General features: G+C 38.9%; 1 protein-coding gene and 1 pseudogene across 1 annotated transcript in view; one reads left to right on the top strand and one right to left on the bottom strand.

Moving 5' to 3' along the window:
* MAP3K13 (mitogen-activated protein kinase kinase kinase 13) overlaps window positions 1-21,312 on the top strand; it is a 131,860-nt gene that overhangs the window by 50,831 nt on the left and 59,717 nt on the right. The gene's annotated exons all lie outside the window — the stretch shown is intronic.
* LOC150021014 (translation machinery-associated protein 7 pseudogene) lies at window positions 49-230 on the bottom strand (annotated as a pseudogene).

Below are 21,312 nucleotides of genomic sequence, written 5' to 3' on the forward strand. Positions count from 1 at the left end.
ACAGGAACGGAATTAAGGATCACCCCTGCCCTAGGCACAAGGAATGGCTCACTTTTTGCCAGATTTCTTAATTCCACTGGGACCAGGGGGTCCTTCCCCGGGTCCTTCGCTTTTAGCTCCTCAGGTTTCTTCTGCTCCTCTTTTTGCTTCTGCTTGAATGCCTCATCTTCCTTGTCCTTCTCCTTGGGCTGCTTCAGGGGCTTCTTCTTGGCACCTTTGTGGCCAGACATGGCACCTCTGTCTCTACTTTATTCAAGAGGATTTTTAAATTAAATTTATTGGGACAGCATTGCTTAATGAGATTATATAGATTTCAAGTGTACATTTCTATGATACATGATCTGCATATTGCACTGTGTGCCCACCATCCAAAGTCAAATCATCTTGTGTCCCCACATATTTGTACCCTCTTAACCCTTTACTTCTCCAACCACCCCCATTCCGCTTGAGAACCACCATACTGTTTTCTCTTCTGGGGTTGCTGAGTCATATGGTACCTTGAATCTTATTTTTCTGAGGAACCTCCATACTCTTTTCCATAGTGGCTGTACCAGCTTACATTCCCACCAGCAGTGCATGAGGGTTCCTTTTTCTCCACAACGTCTTCTTATGAAAATAGTTCTGACCTCACAGTCCCCCTAAGAGATCCTAGAGATCCCCAACAGTGCCCAGAGCACACTATGAGCTCCACTGCATTGGATGTGAGTCTGAAGAAGAAACAAGAATAATAGCTAACATCTATATTGTGCTTACAGATAACGTCTTTTATTGTGCCAGACACTGTCCATAGTGATTTATATACTTAAACCTCACAACAACTCTATGAGGAAGGTGCCATTATTTTCCTTCATTTCCAGATGACACCAAAGCCCAAAGAGTAGGGAAATTCCTCAAAGTGGAGCCAGCACGGAGTCTCACATAGCCTGGCTCTGGCATCCAAACTCTGTTCTGTGCTGCCGCGCTGCTTCCCTACTTGGGAACTGAGGTAGATTTTATAGAGAAGACAACATTTTTCTTAAGGGATATGCAAGAACAGGGGTTCTTTTAGACAATCTTGAGAGAACATTTCATTGTTGCTAAATACAGAGCAGGATTTTATTCTTGGGAAAGGTTATAGCCTTCAGCTTTAACTAACAAGTTTCTTCTAAATCACTTTACACTCAGATTTTTTTTTTTTCCTTTCTCCCAATTGCATTAACAACACTGCCCTATGTACCCCAGTCTGTCCAGGGTTCCAACAGTAGCTGCCAGTGAATGCAGTTTCGAGGCTAATGAACAGGATTTTCCCCCGTTTTTTATTGTGATAAAACATAAATAACATAACATTTACAATTTTAACCATTTTTAAGTGTGTACTCCGGTGGCATTGTGTGCATTTATATTGCTGTGCAATTATCACCAACGTCCATCTCCAGAACTTACTTTTTCCCAAACTGAACTGTTGTACCCATGTAAGAATAAATCCCCACTCCCTATCCCCTCCCCCTAGTCACTGTCAATTAACATTTGACTTTCTGTCTCTGAATTTGACTACTCTAGGAGCCCCATATTAGTGAAATCACTCAATATTTGTCCTTTTGTGACAGGCTTATTTCATTTAGCCTAGTGTCTTCAATGTTCGTCCATGTTTTATTTCAGAATCTCCTTCCTTTTTAAGGCTGAATAATGAAGTCAAGGTTTTGTTTGTTAAGAATAAATCATAGACACATGGCCTAAAGAAATAGTTAATAAAAAGTAAAAAGAATGTAAAGTACTATAGAATTTAAAGAAAGTAACATAAACCTATCATGCACTGCTTCTGTGCCTTATTACAAAGCTATTTTCAACAGTTATCCTAAAAGTCATAATATTCTTTGCGTGGGAAGAATTCAGTAGGAGATAAAAAAGAAAAAGAATGGCTCTGGGCAATGGCTAGAACCCATTGTGTGTACTGTAGCCAGGTCTCATGATTCTGGCCTTCTTTTCCCTTTCTCATGCTTTTTCTGCTCCCATTCCCTTTTCCCCATCCCAGAGAAAGTATAAAGCAGAACCCTCTTTCTAGGAATGGTCATCTTATGGAACTGTTCACGATTTCAAGAGCAGACGAGTTTAATATTTTACTCTGATTCTATAAAATAAAAACCTAAAGAAACTGAAGTACATTCTGTTTGAGCATAACTGTTGCTTTTTTTGTGAGGGAGGAGGTGGGGTAGCTGCTATGGATCATGGTCCTTGAGAGGGTTTGTAGAGGAAAGTTTTCATTATTCTCCTGGGACCATGCAGAGAACTCAGCTTCCAGAATGTTCTTGAATGACGAGCATAGGCTGGATGCTGGAGTATGCCCTGGGTATAGTGGTGAACAACCCAGACCTGTAGAGTAGATACTTGAAGACGGTTGTAATATAGTGATATATGTTCTTAGGGGAGGGCCAGTTACGGTGGGTGAAGGAATACAAGCAGCTAGAGGGGGATGTAAATGCAGCATCTAACGTAGCCGTGAGGGATCCAGGAAGGCTTCCCACAGGAAGTGATAACAGACATGAACCCTAACAAACAAGCAAGAGTTGGGTGGAAAGAGCTGTACAGAGTCTGTGGCACGCAAAGAGGACCACACGTGCTAAATTCCAGAAGTGAGAGAGAGAGAGCAGTGAATCCAGAGAAATGAAAAGCGTCTGATTGGTGAGTTGCAGGGCTGTATCAAACATGAGGCTGGAGAAGCAAGGCATGCCAAGAGGGATGGACTTTATTCTAGGGGCAGATTTTTATAAAGCGGAGCAGTGTGTTCAGAATTACATGTTAGGAAAAGCACTCTGGCTATGGAGAGAATGGGATAGGAAGGAGAGACTACAGACAGGGGAAAAAATAGGGAATTGTTAAAATAATTGAGGCAAAGATGATGACCTGTGCCAGAAAGGATTATTGTGATGGAAAGAAGTGCACAAATTAAAGAGATGTTCAGAATGCTAACGGATACTTTTTAAAGGATAAAATAATAATTCATACACACAAAATGATGTGTCAAAGATTTTATTTAACTCATTAATTAATGAGGGAACCAGTAAAATGTTATAAGAAAAATTCAGAGAACACACATATATGTAGGCAATAGAGAATGCTGAAATGAATGTGCAAAACTGGTCAATATCCAGAAGGCATTAATAATTAATTGCATTTAACCAGATACAATTCATTTGCATTTCTATGGACAAGAATGCATTGCATTACTAGTGTGCTACAATTTTCAGAGTTGTAAATATCTTAAAAACAAGGAAAAGCCTCATATACAGTGGGAATGGGGTGGTAGGCAAGGATATTCAGCGATCTCTCCTGTGTATTTCAGTCTTGGGCAATATTCCCGGACAAGGAAATATCCACAGGATTTTGGTGATTAGTTGGGCATGGTGATGGTGAGCATGGAGGAAAAGAGAGAAAAGTCAACTGTGACCATTCATTCAAGGAGACTGAGGGAACAGTCAGCCAAGATTTTGAAAATGAAACAGAAGGGTACAATGGGAAAGTTTTGGAGGGGACGGGTAATGGGAGATGGGGCCAGGGAAGGGAGGCAGAGAGAAATACAGGCTCGAAACTGTAAACCAGAGATGCTCACATCGTGGGCGGTAACAAAGGAGAACAGGAATGTGATGCAAGGTGGGATTAGTTGGCTACCATATTTGAAGAATTATTCCCAGTAGTCCTCTGATCTATAGTGTCAGCATTAGAACCTTCCATTTATCCTGTCTCCCTCTGTGTACTTGTCCCTGAGTCCTGCTCACTTGGAGTAAAAGCCTAAAGAATCATGTTGATTAAGAATGCAGAAAGTGATTTTGATGTAACTAAACTGATGTAAAGAAAATACGTTCTGATGATGAAGAAGCACATCTTGTGTATCTTTCTATCCCTTGGCTACCTAGCATAACATCCAGTAATTATATTTTATAATGAAAAACTAATATATTGGATTATGGCCTAAAAGAGTTCACAGGCTTACCCTAGATCATGAAGCTGCTTAAGTAAGGATTCTAGGATTCATACACAATTCTTCTGATGTTAAAGCTCATGTCACTAGAATGAGTTGAGTAACATTACAACATCTTGTGGAATTTTCAGCCTAGCAATTATTAGGAAAGATGAAAAAGTACTTTTTTATTTTTTAATATATCATGTTTCCAATAACTAAATATAACTGCAAAATTTAGATATACTTTTCCTAAGGAGAGATAACTTTCTAAAAGGACCTAGTTTGAAATCAGATGGATCTACTAGCCATCTACTAACTGTATAAACGTGGACAAGTTATTAACCTCATTGACCCTCCGCTTGCTCATCTATAAAATGGTGATAATATTGACCTCCATGAAAATATGAAGATTAATTGATATAAAGTATATAAAAGGTATAAGCATAGTCAATGCTTTAACAGATACTGGCATGTTTTTCTTGTAAGGCTTAAAGCTTTTGCATACTTGCTTTATACCAAAATCTGCCTTTATTTGAACATGACTATATTTAGATTTTAGCTCCTCTGCTTTATTCTTGATCAATCTAAATTTAGTTTTTTCATTATAATTTCTGCAGAAGAATCATTATTTCTTGGCATGTTTATCACCTATTTCAGGTAGTTTGCTGTGCTCTCTTTCTTTCCAGTATACTGACTTTACTCTTTCCTTCCAGTATACTAAGCTCTACCATTACATATTTCCAGAATCATATTGTTGGGTTACAGCTCAAACTGGGTTTGGTTTGTTGTAGTTTTTAAAGTCCCATTTATTATTTCTAAATCAGCATCTATTTCTAATTCAGCTTTCAAAATACCATTATAATTTAAGATTGTTGTTGTTGGTTTCCTGAAAGTCCATTTAATATTATATTCCTCTGACATTTCTGGAATATATACAGATATACCAAAATCATAAATGGGTAGATACATCCTGTCAGACGTCTTTTGATAAAAGCATTTAAGGGAATATAAAGTGACACAATAAGAACTTAATCTGTTTCCCATTGTTGAGGAAAGGAAATGTTATTAAATGATGTTAAACCTCAATTTTCCTTGGAGAAGGGTCAATAATTCCTGCTCAGCCAACCTCACATGGCTGTTATGAGAATTGAATGAGATTAAAATATATGGAATTACTTTGGAAACCCAGTATATAAATGTAAGATAACACAACAATTGGTGTTATTTATAATCTTCTTATATGTACCTAAGAACACAGGCCAGTGGAGTACCCACATAGGAAATGTCTGTATGCCCCCAAACAAAGGAGAGCTGCTTGTGATTTCTTCCCTCCTTTTCTCAGTTTTTCTGACTGGCAATCGGAAGGTTTTCTATGATGAAACCCTATATGCTCACTTTGGAGTGACTAAAGGCATTTAGACCTTTTCATTGCTGGGTGTTGTGTTTGCAGAGTTATTTACACCACCTAGCAACCTGGCCCAAGACAAACAGTCCCTATTAGCTACACAGTGACTTGCTATACCTGTCATTGCCCTGTTAATGTAACAGCAAACATTTACTGTATGTAGAAGATGCCCTCCCCATCTTTAACTGTTAAATTAATTTCCTTCTCTACTTGTTTTATGGTCTCCAGAAATCATCTGTTAAAATGAGAGAATCTTACATAGGAGAGGTCATGTGGTTCAATCATCTTTACCACAGCAGGAGTCTTATAATTTATCTGATGGATTGAGCATTTTCAGTAATGGGAGAGCTAATCAGTTTTGAGATATCCTTTTCCATTTTTAGACTGTTCTGATTCCTTATAGTCACAGAATGCTTTTTAATCGTTAAAAAGTACCTTAGAAACCATTAGTTCAATTTCTTCAGTTTGCAGATGAGGAAATTGAGGCCCAGGGAGGTTAGGTGACTTGTCCAAGGCCAAATGACTAATTAATGGCACAGCTGGGACTCCTGACTCCTGGTAGCTTATTTCCAAATCATTAGACTGCAGAATTACTGAAGCCATAACTGTTGAGTGGTATTAAATGCTATTATGCAGTATATAAATGCTTTAGTGTGTAGCATATTTTAGCCTAGCAAATATTTAAGTTGTGTTATAAGCCTATTTCTATCTTGATGGAGAAAATTTAAATCTCTTTTTAAAACTATGTACAATTAGCTCCCTAAAACTTCATGAGAAACACTTGCTTTAAAAAAACATTTTTCCTTTGCTTTGCTTTTTTGGAGAGGAGGAAGCCATCAGTGTGATTCTTATAATATGTCTAAGTCATATGGCAAAAAAGACACAGAAACACATGTTCTGCCTGACATGAGGGTTGTGGAGTGGACTGGAGCCAGAGGCTCTTTAATATTCCTGTCAGGCTTTGGTCCCAGCTTGTCAGTGGCAATGTGGATGAGACAGGGGTAGAGCCTGCCCATATGCCAGCAGGACTTGGAAAGGTCGCCTGGCCTCTGCCTTCCTTCTGGAAGGGCTGCACTTAAAGGGAACTGCAGCCTTTTGTCCTGTGAAGCTAGGGTCACCCCTTGCCGTGTGTGTGTGTGTGTGTGTGTGTGTGTGTGTGTGTGTGTGTTGGGAAGTAGTGAAGAGGAGGACGCAACACTGATTTTCTATGATGGGAGAAGCAGAGAGACTCTGAGGGAGTTTAGGTATGTGGGGGTGGGCACTGGAAATGGTGAGATAGAACTGACAAGCAATGTATCTCTTCTGAGAAATAACCAAAAGCTTTATAAAGAGGACCTGGCAAATGGGCCAGCCTTAATGTCTTTCAGTTTTAGTTAAATATTTATTTCAGTCTTATCAGATGCACCAGCAAGAAAGACATTTTCTCTCTTAACCTTGTAAAAACAGATGACCAGACTCATTTCCCAAAAGCATAAAGCCTCATCAATTGTTACAATCTATTTATAAATCTATGTACCTATATTAGAAGCACGTATCATTGCTTGTCTTCATTTGTGTTTGTAGCTATCTCCCCTGTTAGACTTGTGTTCTAAGGAACAGGAACTTTTTAAAATTATGAAATATGTAAGGCATCCCAAGAGATAAAGAGGATGCCATCTTTTCACCTTTATGTTTCCATTTGGCTTCTAAGAAGCACTGGACAGCACCTAGCAAACAACAGGCACACAGGGAAGTTTGTGAAATTGCAGCACTAACTTCCTTCTTATACTTGTGCATCATCCTTTCTTTCTGTCCCTTGCAGAACATGTGGAATCAGAATCATTTTCTGTGGGAGCCTAGGCTCTCAGGGTCACTGCACATATACTCTGATACTCATGGAAATAGTAGCTGTTCTGAGAGGCCTTTGGAACAGGGGTGCCCACATCAGACAGGTCTTAATTGTTCGTGGTGTTAGAACTCACACGTAGCTAAGTGTTCTATTCAGAAGACTTACATTTTAAATAAAGGGATGAAACAAAATAAAGGTATAAATAGCCTATGGGAATGTGGATGTGTCTTTAAGTGGTAGAATTAGTTTGTTACTTGTGTTTGCCTTTGTATCCTTTAGCCATTACTGATTTTTTGAGGAGGAGCAAAAGTTGGCTCATGGAAGATGGAGTGTTTTAAAGAAAGGAACACTGTTGAGAGGAGGAAAGGGGAGGAGGACGTTCTTCATGTGTGTATGGGTGTGTGGTATGGGAGGGTAAGGAGCTTGGTGGTAGATTCAGGAGGGCTGTGAAAGAGACAAAGATAAATGACAAAAATAATGCTTAAGAAAAGAATAATACTGACCACCAACCTAAGAATAAAGTGAGTCCGTAAAATGCATGAACTCTCCTGATGTGAGTATAATAATTAAGTGGGACTTTTCCTCCATGTTTGTCTCCCCAACCACACGTAGTCCTTTGTCCCAGTTTCAGTTCAACTACTTCCTTATTCCGTCTCACACTGCCTTGCCTGACCGAGTGTACGTGAAACTGGGCGTCGTAACCGGCTCCCTCCTCACGGCAGCTCCCCAGCTGGCGCCTGTTCTGCCTGGATTACTGGTAACATCTAGTCAGCTCCACTGGACAACCCCCCTCACCATCACATCCCGTCAGCCGCTACACCAGATCAATACTGTCTTCTAAATGTCTCTCAGATTCTTTCCATTCTCTCTATAGTAGCTTTTTCCCGTTATCCATCTATCGTCTACCCTTAAACAGAATCGTCTTTCAAATCTCACGTCACTTCCCTTCACCTCTTCATACTTCTCTGCCCCAAGGAGAAAAGGAAGTCCTCTCACCTCCTTTCTGGCCCTATTTTTTACACCTCTTATCACCTCCTAACAGCTCTGAGGACATTTCTCCCTCTTCCCAAATAACCACGTGATTTCTTCTACACCTCTGTGCATTTGTGCAGGGTCTTCCTCTTCCTTATCCCCCTTTCCTGTTCACCCTGGACAGCAATTTCCCCTCCTGTGGACTTCAGAAATGTGGACCCATCTCCCCTAGAGAGCTTCTGATACCACACAGTAGTCATTTATTTGTATGTTTCTCCTCTAATAGATAGTGAGCTCCTCCAGAGCAGGGGTCCACTGTTTGTTTGTTTTCATTTTTGCAGCATCCTCATTGCTTAGTAGAGCCTGCATTCCAGGAGATTAATGAAGCATTTATTGAGTCAGTGAATGAGCTGAATAGAAAATATCTGATAAGGGGCCACCTTCCTCACAGAAATGGGAATTTTTAGTCTTGTGATTTCAGTAGCACATCTGATGACTGCCTTTCTCAGATGGCTGTGGTGAGAACAGATGTGAGAATGTCTATAAAAGTCTTTGAATATCTAAGAAGATGTGTCAGGCCTGAGCTTTAGGTATTTAAGCAGCATACCAAAAAAAGAAAAAGAAAAAAGAAAGAAAGAAAAGAAAAAGAAAGAAAGAACAACCAGTTGTTTTAGCTTTCCTAACTTGTATTCTCTTTCTAAGAATAATCCCTGACACCCATTAAGGCATAATGTAAGACCTCAAAAAGGATCCTAACTAAATTTTCCTTTCAGCTTATAATGTTCTGATTATTTTCATAAACTTGATTTGTTGCACTGTTTTCCTTCTTAGTAGGATCATTCCTGACTTCTATCTTCTTTTAGCCTGATTATGTCATCTTTACAATGATCATATTTGGAGGAAGTAGCCCAAAGCAGCTAAGCTTTCAGTAAGAGACAGAGGAGGGTAAGCAACCAGTGTCTAGGGCTGTGCAGTTTTATGCAAGCACATGTGTGCCAAGTCACACAGCTTCTTGCTAGATTAACGTCCCAGTTTTCATTCTATGGTAAATAATGTCACCTTTTACTTTCCAAAATATTAAAAATAGATGAAGCAGCTCTAAACCTATTGTTTGTTCCTTTTTCTTTTTACCCAGAGCTTCTCAAATCATAAAGTCCCCTCTAGTTGCCAATATTTCAAGTGTGAGAATTTTCCCTAAAGTTTCCTGAATTCGGAGATTGGGAATGGGGCTTTGGATGGGGGTGGGTGCCTGAGAGCTCCTTTTGAAAATCTGACAGCAGAATCCCTTGTCTGAACTTGGAGCTGGCCTGTTCTTCAGTCCCGTCTACAGACGGCTGCACTGATGGATGGATTCTCCTCGGGGAGCTTCATGGATCAGCCCTCCATCCATTACCATGGAGCAGGATTATCATTTACAGCCCAGATGGCGACTAACTACTCCACCACTCCCTATTTACTTTAGTAAAGTGGCAGAGCTATTAACTATTAAATTGCTTCCTTCTTTTTAAAATAATTGATGCTATTTTCCAAGAGTTCTGTTTAAAAATACTTATAAAAACATTTAAAAAATTAAGTTTCATCAGAATGTGGAGAACATTATGCATTATTTTAAAACAAAAAAAACAACCACATGGTCAGGCTGATTTTTCTTGGCCTACCTCTGTGTGGAAATGAGGTTTTAAGGCACAAATTCTGGTCAGATTGCTGGATTTTCATAGGAGAATCTTCACAGGAGTGTGTCAGTGTGCTCTTCTTCTTGGTTGATTGTTCAAGTGTGTGGATCTGCGTCTCACATGAAAACCCACAATATTTGCACGCCAATAGAACTTACAATTCTTGGCTATGGTGAATGGGATAAATAATGCTCAAGGAAGATTTCCTGGCCCTGGCTGGTGTGGCTCAGTGGACTGAGTGTTGGCCTGTGAACCAAATGGTCACTGGTTTGATTCCCGGTCAGGTTACATACCTGGGTTGCTGGCCAGGTCCCCAGGTGGAGGTGTGCAAGAGGCAACTGATCAATGCTTCTCTTGCACATCATTGATGTTTCTCTCTCCCTCTTTCTCCCTCCCTTCCCCTGTCTCTAAAAATAAATAAATAAAATCTTAAAAAAGAGAAAAGAAAAGGAAGGTTTCCTGAAGAAGATGTAGTCCACGCCCTTCTGGATTAAATCAGACTTTCAAAGAGCTATTTTTTTTTTTAACTTAAAATCTCTTTCTATAAGTATTTCTTTTCTGGAATATTTGAAAATCTTACCCTGTACGAAGAGGTACTCTAAACACTCTCCTGGGAAGGATGCTACTGTATTTGCTGGGAGGGTATTGTTGAGGCTATTTTACCATTTTGTACAGTTCAGTGGAAGGCGCGGGCCTCTCAGGCTTAGTATGAGTAAAAAGTGCTTCTCCTGGACAATTGGTATGTTTTTATCTTACTTAAATAATTAATTGTATCTTTTGATCCACACAAAATTCTGGTCCAAATTTGTGGGCCATCTTTAACAGTTTTTAGCATGCAAATTATTTTTGTCCACTGGTTTTTACCTTGGATTTTTCTGTTTTGTTTTGTTTTTGGCATTTTATTCCTATTTTCCCTTTACCCATTTACCTATTGTACTGTGTGCATTTTTTTCAAGAGCCCCAAGTCCTTTTTAGGACAAAGCCTGCATATCTATCTCATCATATGTATTTGTTTAATGAAATTCATTTAAGAAATTGAGCTTATTATAGTCAGTCTCAAATAAAACCATTCTATTACAACTTTTGAATTTTAGTATGTGGCTGTATTTTTGAACTCTTAAGATCTTTAACAGCACCACAACGTGAACCCTGGATAGCATTGATTAGACAGGATATAGAGGCCAGATGACGCCTAGAAGTCTTACTGTGTAATTTAATCGTGGGTGCTGTGTTGTTTGGCTTTGCTGGACACCGAATGTGCATATGTAATTATGTGCGCATGTGTAAAAAGCCCAGCCCTGATAGGAAAGAGAGGGAGGCACATCATTAGCAGAGATTAGATTTGTCTCTCCAGCTGGGCAATGTGCCTCTGAATTCCAAGGGCTTTCCCCAGTGTAAATGATTAGACTGACTCAGCTGCTGTTCAATTCCCCTCTGGCTGAACTGCTTGTGCTAATGCTGTTAAGCTGCGGCTCAAGAGGCAAAGTGTCCTGAGTTTCTAGATATATCTTATTCATGTAAGAAGAAAAACCTTCCTCTTTCTCATATCCACAGGATGGTGGTACACAGTCTTCTCAAATCAAAAATAAAAAAGCAAAATGAGAAAATAAAAACACAGACTATGTGCCAAACCTTAGCTGCACATACGTACGTACTTTGAAAATTGTTAGTAGACTAAATTAATTTCTGTTCGGCTAAGGCAAATAGGAATGATCTAATCCATGGAGTTTAATTCTGATCAGTTGAGAGTATCTGGCTTTAGATCTGTGCTGTTCTGAAATTGGTAAAGTCTAAGCAAGTTAACCCCACTTAGCACTCAGAACCAAATACAGGTTCATGGCCACAAGAAGGTCTTGTCTGAAGTTCTTCAGCAACAACAGTACACTAATATGAAAACATTCACCTTTCTAATATTGCAAGAAGCACAAGGCTTAGGATAATATACTATCAATTGGTTGAGTAGAATTCACAGCTACAGTAAATTATCTATTTCAGTTTTTCCTATCGACAGTTAAGGCTATGTGTGTGTATTTTACTAAAATCCAATTCAAAAAGGCATGGTGTCTTTTTTTTTATGATCTTATTGCCTAAGTTATCCAACTTATTGACATAGATAAGCCAAATGGTCAATTTATGCATTGAAGGTCAGGGAGAATAAATTAAATGCACAGACAATATAGGAACTGTAATTAGGTGATTGTTTTAAATGTTTTTTTTTAAAGTCATTAACAGTTTTTCCTTACCAAGTCTATTAACAAGTAACAAAATTGTCTGACCTAAGTGGGGTTTTCTCCCTCCTTTCTTTGCTTTTCCTTTGGGGAACATGTTCATAGGCTGAGGAATAGGGCTAAAATATGTAGAACAGGAAATCAGATAGCAATGGGGTCATCCCCTGATTAATCTTCACGACTGTAAAAAGCCAGCACAGTACCTAGTCACTCGGACACCATCGATATTAGCAGCAGCTAAAGCTATACTTACACTCTGCATAAATAGCAGCCCAAATAATGCGCCAATTTAAGATTAAATAATGGATGTGGTTGAGGATTTATTACCTTATCCCTTATTCATGAAGACTTTAGGAAGAGAGGCGATTTTAAATTCAAAAGATTAAGGAGAGACACTTCCAGTCAAGATGGAGGCACAGGTAAACACACTTCACCTCCTCACACAACCATAGACAAATTACAACTTGGTCTCAAAACAAATAACACCCAGAACCATGAAAAAGCAAACTGTATGGAAGTCTGAGAGCCAAGGATTTAAAGAAGCCACATTCACCCTGATGAGTAGGAAGGTCAGAGTCACAGAGAAGGGTGGAGAGGCATGAAGATGTGGTGTGGCATGGAGAGCTAGAGGTGACAGCAGAGCAGACAGCTCCACATTCACGTGTGGTGAATAGAACTTGGTAGTGATACCATGGGAGAGAGCGATCCCAGCCCCAGGCCAGACTGCATGGCTCAGTGGTCCAGCACTGGGAAGATAAATCTCCATAACTTCTACATGCAAAAACCAGTGGGGGTTGGGCCAGCTGAAGAAACTACCAGATTTTCAGAAGACTGTTTAAAGGGCCTGCATGGACTTAGAATATACGCAAACACACCCACTCTGTGATTCATCACCAGGGCAACAGCTGGGGTGCCAGTCCTATAGGGTGAGTGCCAGGCAAACCTCCAGAAGCCAGGCAGTGCATTGTCCCTTCTCCAAGCCCTCCCTTCACACAGAGCCACAAAGCGGTGAACTGGGTTGCCCCACCCTGGCAATTACCTAAGGCTCTGCCCCACACAATTTACAGGTGCCTTTTCTACAATAGGCCATGCTACTAAGACAAACAGTCAAAGCAGCTCTACCTAATACACAGAAACAAACATAGGGAGGCTGCCAAATTGAGGAGACAAAGAAAGATGGTCCAAATGAAAGAACAGAACAAAACCTCAGAAAAAGAATTGAACAAAATAGAGATAACCGACCTATCCAATGCAAAGTTCAAAACATTGTGATCAGGATGCTTAAAGAACTCACTGAGTACAGCAACAACATAAAGGAAGAAATGAAGTTTACACTAAGTGAAATAAAGAAAAATCTACAGGGAACCAACAGTGGAGGGGAGGAAGCCAGTATTCAAATCAACAATTTGGGACATAAGGAAGAAATAAGCATTCAACCAGAACAGCAAAAAGAAAAATAATAAAAACAAAAAAACAAGGATAGTATAAGGACCCTCTGGGATCTCTCCAAACATACCAACATCATAGGGATGCCGGAAGGAGAAGAGGAAGAGTAAGAAATTGAAAACTTATGTGAAAAAGTAATGAAAGATAACTTCCATAATTTGGTGAAAGAAATAGACATACAAGTCCAGGAAGCACAGAAAGCCCCAAATAAGCTAGACCCAAAGAGGACCACACCAACACACATCATAATTAAAATGTCAGAGGTTAAAGATAAAGACAGAATCTTAAAAGTAGCAAGAGAAAATCAGAGTTACCTACAAAGGAGTTTCATTAAGACTGTAAGCTGATGTCTGAAAAGAAACTTTGCAGACAAGAAGGGACTGGCAAGAAGTATTCAAAGTGATGAAAAACAAGGACCTACAATCTAGATTACTCTATCCAGCAAAGCTATCATTTATAAAGGAAGGGCAGATAAAGTGCTTCACAGACAAGGTAAAGCTAAAGGAGTTCATAATCACCAAGCCATTAAATGAAATCTTAAAGGGACTTATTTTTTAAAAAGAAGATCGAAACTATGAACATTAAAGGGACAACAAATTCACAGCTATCAACAACTGAATCTTAAAAAACAAACTAAACAAATAATCAGAAGAGTAACAGAAGCACAGAATGGAGATCATTTGGAGGGTTATCAGCTGGGAGGAAGAATGGGGAGAATGGGGGAAAAGGTGCAGGGATTAAGAAGCATAATGGGTAGGTACAAATTAGACAGGGGGATGTTAAGAATAGCATAGGAAATGGAGAAGCCAAAGACCCATGGGCATGAACTAAGGTGGGGGAATGCTGGAGGGAAAGGGTGTAGGTACCAGGCAGAGAGGGGCAAAGGAGAAAAAATTTGGCTCACTGTAATAACATAATCAATAAAATATATTTAAAAACAGATTAAGGAGAGAACCTTAATTTTCAGTGAGCAGAAGAATGGCAGCATAAGAACTTGTGAAAGATGTAGCACTTCTCTAAAAAGGGCTCTCTTCTAGTTACCATTGTGAGTGAAGGCAGAAAGGAAACACACTGGTGGGACTGGGATAAATTCTGGGGGTAAATTGATGGCAAAAATCCACATTTGAATGTGAGAACTGCTTTACACATATCATGCTGTAGAAACTAGGTGGGTTATCATTAAAACTTAGAGTTGGCAACCTAGTCGGGTGTCTCAGTTTGTTGGAGAATCATCCCATAACCAAAAGGTCACAGGTTCGATTCCCAGTCTGGGCACATACTTCGGCTGCTGGTTGATCCCAGTCCAGATGCTGGCACCTACAACCCTGGTCCAGACGTGCATGATCTCCTGTCCAGGCACCAATCCCTGGTCCAGGTGGTACAGGAGGCAACCAACTGATGCTTTTCTCTCATCTATGTTTCTCTCTCTTCCTTCCTCTCTTCATTTTTCTCTCTCTAAAAAGCAATGAAAAAAAAAATGTCCTCAGGTGAGGATAAAAAAGAAAGAGCTGACAACAAAGCCCATTGAGTGAGTGAGTAACCTGTGCTGCTGCACATGATCCTGTGCTTGGTTTAATTCTCTGCTGCCTCTGTCCTGAAATTCTTGATCGTTCTTGACCAAGGGGTCTAGTATTTTTATTTTGTACTAGGCTTGCAAATTGTGTAGCTAGTCCTATTGGCAATATATAAAATTGTCATAAGCCCTTAGACGGTGTTCTCACTGGCAGTGTATCTCAGCACAGTGAGTGTGTCCTGCGGCATGTCCCCTCCTTTCTTTTCACTCCTCACCCGAGGACATGTTTATTAATTTGCTTTTTTTTTTTTTTTTTTTAAGATTTCTACATACTACTTCTGGTTTTAAATATATATATTTTTATATATTTATTGATTTTAGAGAGAGAAGAAGGGACAGGAAGAGAGAGAGAAAAAAAACAAACAAACATCAATTGGTTGCCTCCTATAGCACCCCAACCTGCAACCTAGATATATGCCCTGACTGGGAAATCAAACCCCAAACCTTTTGGTGTATAGGAAAATGCTCCAGCCAACTGAGCCACAGTGACCAGGGCTATTGATTTGATTTTTAGAGAAAGAAGGAGAAGGAAACATCCATCAGTTGCCTTTTATACACGCCTAACAAGGGATCAAACCCACAACCTTTTTTTGGGGGGGGGTGTATGGGATGATACTCCAACTAACTGAACCACCCAACCAGGGTGGCATGCCCCTTTTTGCTCAAAGGCCAGCATGTTTATTCCATCCTGGATACTGTTAGATTTCTAGAGTTGGCTCTAAAGAAATTGTTTGTGCCAACCAATGACTTAAAGGAAACTCTGCCACAATTTTATGTTCCCAAACAACGCTATTTTGCTAATAAGATATATATGCATTATATAATGTAATAGCATGATTTCAGAAACTAATTATTCTGCTCATTCCAATTACTCTGGTCTTGAACAAAAGTTTTCTGATCACTGCATAAGTAATGAGTAATAGTTTTTATGAAGCCAAATTCTTCCGATCAGAAAAAGAGAGCCTTGTTAGCCCAGCATTCAAAATCTTTCCCGATGTGACACCACCCTACACTTACAGCTGTCCTTGTCACGGCTCTCTCTGCACCTTACATCCCAACTATTCCAGACAGCTTGCTGCTTCTGGAGAATGCCCTTTTTTTCTTGCCCTCCATTCTTTTCCTTTGAAATTATTTCTGATAAATATGAGTGCCTTCTTCCAAATACCACCCTTGCCTCCACTGTCATCCACCCTTTCTGCACTGGTGACTTACTAACCCTTCGAGGTCCCACGTTGTTTCTCGAATGCCTCTCCCTCTATGAAGTTTTCCCCTGATATTTTCAGTTATAGTTAGTTACTGCCTCCTCTGCTCTGCCACGGCTCATGCAGCTTGTAAAGGCTTACTTAATTCTGCTTTGCATGGTAGTTACTCTTTACTTGACTGTCTGCTCTATACTCCTTGAGCACAGGACTGTCGTCCACAGCGTCGTTACACAATACCTGGCACATGCTCAGTGCATGTTTACGGAGTGAGTATCTCTGTCCATTCCAGCTGCTATAAACAAATACCACAGACTCAGTAGGTTATAAGCAACAGAAATTTATTGCTCACAGTTCTGGAAGCTAGAAGTCTGAGATCAGGGTGCCAGCATGGTTGGATGAGGTCCTCTTCTGGGTCGTAGGCTTCTCATTGTATTCACACATAGTGGAAGGGCAAGGGATCTCCCCAGAGCTTCTTTTTATAAGAACACTAATCCCATTTATGGGGACTCCATTCTCATAACCTAAGTACCTCTTAAAGGCCCTACCTACTAATACCATCACCTGTGGGGGTTAGGATCTCAACACATGAATTTTGAGGAAACACATTTAGGCCATAGCAGTGAGTGAATTGAAAGGATTCTTCCTGTTATATTGTTTTTTTGAAGAACTTGGTTGTAATGCCCTAAAATGAACAACCAGTTAACTGCAGTTGATCCTGTTAGAAATAGTTTGGACTTTGAGAATTGTTCGTGGGAGAGAGAAATAATAAAAGCAAAGCTGTTACTAAAAGGGAGGCCCCCTAGAATTGTACAACATTTTGATCCTGGGTGAAAGAGTAGTGAAACTCCAGTAATGGAAAAGTTAAAAAAGACTAGAAGACCCTAGTTTAGTCAGGGAAAATTACCTAAAATTGTTTGAGGTCAGAAAAACAGGAAGCCTACGGTACCACTTGACTCTCAATTTACCCATCTCTAGCCAGCAATTTAGTTCTCAACTTTTGGTTTTGTAGCACCTTCCCTTAATTAAATTATAATGCCATATCAAGAAAAGGTTTGAAATAAAACCAGTAACACTGTAGGCCTATTTAGGAGTATGCTAAATACATTTGTTATTCTCCCAGTTTGACTCTGAAACTAAATGCTAACTATTGAGGAATTTTAGTCTTTTCTTTTGATTCTGCCTAAGCTGTGTGAGTAAGGAGACAGCAAAAAAAGAGAATAAACCAGAATCAATCTGAATGTACTGGGGTTAAGAAATAGATTTTTCTTGGAGCTTCTCTGTGACCACAGCCAACCATGCCTTTAATTTTGTCCCATGGGATTAATATACGTAAGCTAAAGGAAAAGTCGTTAATTCCAAAACCTGGATTGTCCAAGATTAATTTCTAAGTCACTAGTACAGTTGGTGGACCATCCTAGTGCTAGTGTCATTTCAGTGAGTATGAGAAGAAGACCATTTAGTAGACTATGTATAAGAACTCTGTGATTCCACATAGGTATTTAATGACTTAGTTTCATATTTTAAATTTTGGTGCTCAAGTCATGTCAGTCTAGTGAGGTTGAATGGATGCCCCATTTCAAAACCCATTCTCACTAGTGAATCTGTTTGTTTTTATGGTGGACAAGTGAAAAAGGGCACTGTGGAAAAATCTGTCAACTAAAAGTTGGAAATTACAGAGTGGGGTGGGATCATCGCAGAAGAGAGGTGGGAAATGTTCCCAAAAATTTGTATCCAGTAAAATAAATATTAAAAATTAATACTGAAAGCATGTCTAGAAAGGAAAAACAATTTTTAAATATAATAGAAACACTAGACAATTTATGAGAAGGATGTTTTAATTTGCCTCAACAAGTGAGGGAAAGGATTCAGGAGCTGATCATGTGTTTGTGAACCCTCGGGATATAAGTTAATGTCTCTTTCCTTAACCATTCTCTGCCAGCAGACCCTGGATCTTGACCTCAACCTTTAACTCAACAACTGGTTCTGGGGTAGGAAACTCTAGAGATAGCTTTTAGATTCTAAGGATATATAACCTTGACTGTGCTCAACTCTTACCTCATTTTATGGATTGGCCAGAAAGTTTGTTTAGTTTTTTTCTGTACAATAGCTCTAGAAGAGCTTAGTTGTCTTTAGCTTCATTTTTTTAAAAAATTGTTAGATGTATTGTGACAGCTGTCACATCAGCATGCATTTTTTTAAAAAGTTATCAAAATTAGTGAATTTTTGTATAGCCATTTTAATATTGAAGATGGAAGAAAATAAGCAGCATTTCGAGCATGTTATGCTTTATTATTTCAAGAAAGATGAAAACACAACTGAAATGCAAAAGAAAGATTTGTACAGTATGTGGAGAAGGTGCTGTGACTGATTGAACGTGTTAAAAGTGGGTTGCAAAGTTTCTTGGTACTGTTGACATTTTGGCCAAATAATTCTTTACTCTGGGGCTGTCTTAGGCACTGGAAGATGTTTAGCAGCACCCCTGGCCTCTACCCACTAGAAGCCAATAGCAGGAAATAGCTGGCACACTCAAAATATCCAAATCAAAAAGTTATTGATGAAAATGAAAAAATGTGTCTTATTTTATGGAAAAAAAAACTAAATGGACTTTTTTGGCCAACACAATATTCTTTAGATTTGTGTTTATTAAGTTTTATTTAGATACACCCAGAGGTATCTCTGACTCAAAAGGTGTTAACGTTCTAAATACAAAGTTAATTCCAAAACATACATAAATGAAAAACTTTAACTATAAAGCAATGGGATTACATTTTAACAAAGTTTGCCTCAACTTACACATCTAAGTGGGCTTTGTCTTTATCAAGAGCATCCTAGTAAAAGTGTCAGGGAAATTATCTGTCTCCTTGGAACACTGTTAGTATTGAAAGAGCCTGTCCTGGCCATTCTACCATTGCTCAGGACAGCTTGGGGACTTTGCCTTCAGAATGCCATTTGCAGATCTCAGTATTGGAGATGGGGGAAGAAAAGCTCAAGTCGGTCCCCTGTCCCTCCACCTTCTCCCTGTTAACTATTGTACTGTTTCCTGTCCTTGTGGTTTTGTCTTTTCTATAAATGGATGTCATATAAATGGAGTCATACAGTATGTAGCCTTTTGTGTGTGGCTCTTTTCTCTTAGCATTGCACTTTCGAGAGTCATTCGTATTGTTGAATGCTATAACCTTTTATTCTCATTTGTCTTGCTTTCATCGTAGTGGAATTTGGTGGGGGATGAGGTGAATCTGAGGTACAATGTTTATGTTCAATCTACCACATTTAACTAGAAATCTTATTTAATAATTTTTAGAAAATAAATCAGGAAATGTGAGTATAGAGTGAAATCTTCCAATTTTGCAGTTGAAATTAAACTTATTTGAGGTACTAGGAAGAGAGAGAAACCATTAGAAGATTTTGGGGTCGTGTTTATAGTAAGCACTCAATAAAATGCCTGTTAGTTTGATTTGAATGTACAACAACCCCAAAGGGAGTGTTATATTATCTCCAGTGTACAAATGAGGTATTTATATAAATTGAAGAGTTCACAGCTGGGAAGTGGCAGAGCTAGGAGTCAACTCAAACAGGTCTTTCTGACTTGAAATCCCAGGTGCTTTCCTATAACAACTCATCATAAGCATAATGTAATCAACATGAGAGAACAAGTATTTATACTATATTGAGCATCATTACAGTCTGGTTCATTACAGTTCTGGGAGGAAATTTGACATAATTGTTGGTTATTCACTGATGGAATTTGTTCAGTGTGCTGTGTATGGCTAACTCACTAATGTGTTGGGCATCAGTAGAAAGGGTTTCCTCTCTTTAATCCACAACCAGGGAGCAGTGACATTCAGAGGAAATTTCTGGTAAAGCTGGAGATGGATCAGCAAGAACAAGGGAGGTGTGTCCTGCTTTAGGAATGCAGGCCAGAACTTTTAGGATGCATTAGTGTTAAAGGAAAAAATTGATATATATATATAAAATCATTGTGTACAAACTCTGGAGTTCTAGACTTTAAGAATATCAGATGAAACTTGAAAGTGTCCTTAAATAAGCCTTTTAAATGTTACTTTTAAATTTTGAAAAGGCATTTTTTTTACCTCAGTTCACAAATTAATAGGACCTCTGTTAATGTCAAGTTTCATACTAGATGTTGGGAAAAAACAGTACTAAGATAGTTCCTACCTTCAACAAGCTTCTCTGATAATGAAATATATGTGTTGTAGAGATCATTTACAATATTAAATGTTAGTGGTCAAATAAAGGCATTAATGTTTAATATAAAAATAATTCAACACAGGAATAAGATTCTTTAATGGATTGTGAAGAGAGGTAAGTGATGTTTATGTTATATCCATTCCTTTTGGAAGTAGAAGTTACGAAAAACAATCACAGCCCCCCCAAAGCTATTGTGAGAGGCAGCATACCACTAAAAGGGCCACTGTCTTTTCATAGGTTCTTCATGTAGAGCTGTCTCTTCTTGTCCTCACTTTCAGGGTGTTGTGACTCTAATTCATGCTATGCTTTTAAGAACAGCTAGACATAATATACATAAACTTGCAAACAGTTATTTAGAACCAGAAAATTAGGGGGGAAAGCATTCTCACACTGCCAGAATAGACGTCATGAAGTCCATGTACCGACCCTCATAGATAGGAAGATTCTTCAAACCTTTGTACAAGACCTTTGAACAAGCTTGATTATCTGGTTTCCAGGTCCAGGACAAATTATAAGAACATATTCATTACTCAAGCCAATTTACTAACAGATATGAGAAGCGATGGCTGATGAGTTGACTAATGGCTTTATACCAGACATTGAGACAAAAGAAAATTTAAATGAACTAAACAAGTATAATAATGAGAAATCATTAGCATTTCAAAAGAATTTTGCAAACAGATTTATCAATGTTACTTCAAATAGTCACTTTTACTGGGAATTTTTTAATGTTAATTTTTTTTTCTTTTTTTCTTTTTATTGTTCTATTACAGTTGTCCCTATTCTCCCCATTGCTCTCTCCTGCCCCATCCATCACCTGCTCCCACAGTCAATTCTCA

This window comes from Furipterus horrens, unplaced genomic scaffold (assembly GCF_987537825.1).
Source record: "Furipterus horrens unplaced genomic scaffold, mFurHor1.1.pri manual_scaffold_1, whole genome shotgun sequence".
In the NCBI taxonomy this organism is placed as follows: domain Eukaryota; kingdom Metazoa; phylum Chordata; class Mammalia; order Chiroptera; family Furipteridae; genus Furipterus; species Furipterus horrens.